Source organism: Palaemon carinicauda, chromosome 15 (assembly GCF_036898095.1).
Source record: "Palaemon carinicauda isolate YSFRI2023 chromosome 15, ASM3689809v2, whole genome shotgun sequence".
NCBI classification, from domain to species: Eukaryota; Metazoa; Arthropoda; class Malacostraca; order Decapoda; family Palaemonidae; genus Palaemon; species Palaemon carinicauda.
The window spans coordinates 56,155,001-56,159,489 of record NC_090739.1 but is presented as its reverse complement, the minus strand read 5'-3'; positions in this window follow the sequence as shown (position 1 = coordinate 56,159,489).

Below are 4,489 nucleotides of genomic sequence, written 5' to 3'. Positions count from 1 at the left end.
CCCTAGAACGTATCAAGGTGGAAACAAGAAAAAGAAAGTGAACAGAAAAACAAAGCTCTCCGTGTTAGGCTGCAGATTGAGAGAGAAGCGGCCACAGTAACAGAACGGGATCTGGCATTTATAATACTGAAAGAAAAGGAAGAAGGTAAGCTAATTCCCGAACCCTTTGATGTGGCCAAGGTGCAGAAATTGCTGCCCACATTTGAAGAACGGGAACCTGATAACTACTTTTCTGTGTTCGAAGACACAGCCAAGAATCTCAATTGGCCTCAGGACAAATGGTATTTGATCATCCGGAACTCATTTAAAGGTAAAGCATTATCTGTATGTGCCACTATGTTAGAGGAACATGATTATTTCATAATTAAACAGGCAATCCTTGATGCTTATTCTATTACTGCGGAAGGTTATAGGCAAATATTTCGTAATAGTCAGAAGCAAGTTCAGCAGACCTTTTTAGAATTTATGAATGGAAAGATTAAACAGTTTCAGAAGTGGGTAGACAAAGTAGATGTCAAAACTTTCGAGCAGTTGAAAGATTTAATAGTAATGGAGGAGTTCTTAAGGAAAATACCAGGTAGCATTAATGTGTATCTAAGAGAGCAGAATGAATCTGACCCTAAGAAAGCCGCTTTAAAGGCAGATGACTATGCTCTTATTCATAAAGTAGGTAAAACCCTATATAGAGAAACTAGACCTAAGGAAACTTGTACATACTGCAAACAAGAAGGACATCATATTTCAGAATGTCCTGATCCACATTGTGCAGCTTCATACTTAAAGAGAAAACCTAATCCCCCTCAATTCTCTCCTAAGCAAATGAATCTGCCCAAACAGGAACCAAAACCTAAGGTGGAGAAGAAAAAGACCTTCCATTGTGCATCACACGAGTCCCAAGCGTTTGCACCCTTCACTTGCTCAGGCAAAATAAATGGTAAACCTGTAACCATACTCAGAGACACTGGATCCTCTCAAACGATCGTCTCTCCTAAAGTAATACGACCTAAAGGTGAAACTCACAGGTATGTTGCAGTTAATGACTTAACCAGTAAGTCTATGTTGCCTCTCATTAATGTAAACCTTCATTGTCCTTATTTCTCTGGAACTACTGAAGTAGCTGTAAATCCAGAACTGTTACCATGCAAGAATGTAGATGTAATCCTGGGTAATGACATAGCTAACTCTGTTGTCTTAACAAACTTAATAGCAGTATCTCCAGGTGATGTTGTACAGGAAGAATGCTTAGCAGTGACACGAAGCAGTAAAAAGGACACCCCTACTGAATCATCATCAAACCCGTTGCCAGTCTCTGAACCTATGGATTTCAACGAGTTGATGAGTACATATAAGATCCAGCCTGATTCCTTTAGCTATCAACAAAGGAAAGATGTCACTCTACAGCAGTGTTTCAAGCAAGTGAAACCAAAGGATACCAACAAGTGTTCTTATTTTTATATTAATAATAATGTACTAATGAGAAAATTCAGGTCCAGCAAGAACAGTCATCTAGAAACCTGGAAGGATCTATTCCAGGTAGTTGTTCCTAAGGATATAAGACCTCTGATCCTAGAATTGTCTCACTCTGCTGACTCTCATCTTGGTATCACTAAAACATATGAACGCATCAGTCAAGACTTTTATTGGCCAAACATGAAGAATGACATTAAAGAGTACGTAAAAACATGTACAACATGTCAAAAAGTAAGTAGTCCTAATGTAAAAGTACCAGTTGCACCCTTAAAACCTATACTTGTGCCTAAAGAACCTTTCAGTAAGATCATAGTAGATTGTGTAGGCCCTTTGCCTAAGACAAAAAGGGGACATGAATACTTGCTTACGGCCTTATGCCCAACTACGCGTTATCCATTTGCAGTACCTTTAAGAAACATTTCAGCCAAGAACATCCTAAAGTCACTAGTGTCCATATTTACTGTTGTAGGATTTCCAACTGAACTACAATGTGATCAAGGAACCAATTTCATGAGTCATGCTTTTAAAACAGCTATGAAAGATTACCATATAACCCAAGTCTCATCCTCAGCTTACCATCCACAGACCAATGGAGCATTAGAACGCACTCACCAGACCATTAAAAATCTTCTCCGGAAATACATCCATAGTTCAGGTAACGAGTGGGATTGCGATTTGGAACTGATCATGTACATCATACGAGGAGTTCGAAATCAGTCTACTGGTATGTCACCTTTTGAACTACTCTTCGGTCGACGGCCACGAACTATCCTCAGTTCAGTCAAAGAACGCATCCTGAAGTTGGGAGATAATGAGGTACCTCTTTCCCAATATATTTCAGAACTCAACAAGAAACTTTCAGATCTTCACTCCATTGCCAAAACTAACTTGATAACAGCTCAAGAGAAGATGAAGATTAACTATGATAAAAAGGCTAAAACCAGAAGTTTCAAAGTAGGAGATGCAGTGCTGCTATACCATCCGATTGCAGGCTCTCCCCTACGAGAGAAATACCAGGGACCTTATACCATCACTCAACGTATCTCGCCAACCAACTATATAATCGCCACTCCAGATAAGCGTAAGTCTACTCAATTAGTCCACATAAACCTCTTAAAGGCCTATTTGTCTCCCTCAACAGCTGAAAATAAAACAGTAATGATTACTAGTGCCATACCATACATAGATTGTCCTATGGATCAATTTACAGATGATCCAATAACTGCATCTTGGCAGGATTCTCAAAACTCAAAGATCTTGGAAAACTTATCAGACTATCTAAAACCCTTATCTGCATCAAAATGTAAATCTTTAGTAGCTTTATTCCATGAATTTCCTAGTATAACTTCAGATAAACCAGGCAGATGCACCATGCTAGATCATGACATCAAACTACAACCAGGTGCTGCACCCATTAAACAAGCTTTCTATCGAACATCACAGAAGAAATTGGGTATCATGAAAGAAGAAGTGAACTACTTAGTAAGAGAAGGATTGGCAGAACCCAGTGCGTCACCATGGGCTTCCCCATGTCTCCTAGTAGGAAAGAAAAATGGTAAATTTCGTCTTTGTACCGATTACAGGAAGATTAATAATTTAACAATTAAAGATTCGTATCCTCTACCAAGAATACAAGATATCATTGACCAAGTAATCGCCATATCAGGACGAGAAAACATTGTGGCAGACTCATTATCAAGGATAACCTCGGTTGATCCTCGGGAAATGGAAAAAAACAAAAACAAGGGGGGACTGTGATATCCCCATATGTTGTACATATGTTAACATATCTGATTTGTCTAAAGTTTATTTTTCCATTTTCTTTGTAAATACATCACCTTATTTCAGCGCCATCTTCATTCCATTCTTCTCATTATCTTTTGTTTACACTCGCCTTCCTGCTGTAAATCATCCCTGTTTTCTTACCTTACATGTTATAAGGTAACCCCAAATTTATTGTTTTGTTAGAATACATTGTTCTCACCACGAGATTCATCTACCTTACTCACCCAATCACTTTGCATTGCTTATTATTGTTGTTTTGAAGTGCTTTTTCATTGTTTTGTTTAACGTAAGATTAAAGTTTTGTTTATAACATAGTTTATTGTTCCTGTCCTCCAATTATCCTGCTATTGGTGCTTCTGTTGTCTGCAACCAGCTTTAAGATACATTTGATCATAATCAACAATCTTATACACTCGTAATAAGAAACAAGTGAATTTGGAAGTCTACCCATATGACTTCTATTTTGTTGTGTGAAGAGAACTACCGCCCATTATAAAGGGGTAATTGTTTGCACAGTGGTTCGTCACATAATAATATATATATAGATATATACATTTGTATATATATATATATATATATATATATATATATATATATATATATATATATATATATATGTGTGTGTGTGTGTGTGTAACAAATTAATCATAAAAGGCGATATAGGATTCATCGCGCGTAGTATAGCTTCGCTTGTAATAATAATAATAATAATAACAACAATAATAATAATAATAATAATAATAATAATAATAGTATATCTTATTTTATTTGCACGGATGACTTAAAGTCCACCAATGTACTTTCAAAACTTTCTGTAAAAATTTGGCTAAAGATCATGTGAATTATTTTGATATTTTTTATGGGAAATTATATTTGATATACAGTATCCAGTTCCTTATTCCATGAAATGGCGCCTAGTAATATTTTTATTTGAGAATAATATGCCTTTTGAATTTCTGAGAACATTAGATTGACTTATTTCAAAACTTTTGTCCGTTATGAATATATTAAAATCATCCGCAGACTTTAAAAATGAAAGTTATATTTTCTTATGGATAATGGTAAAGGCTGAACCCAGATTCCTTGAGAAATGAATTTTCTGCCCTACCAAACCTTGAAATCCTTCAATACTGCAATGTATCAACAATAAAGTACCAACAACCGAACTTGCCCATAAATTAACTTTTCCTGTTAGGTAAAAAACTATTCGTATCCACATTCTCTATGATGCCTT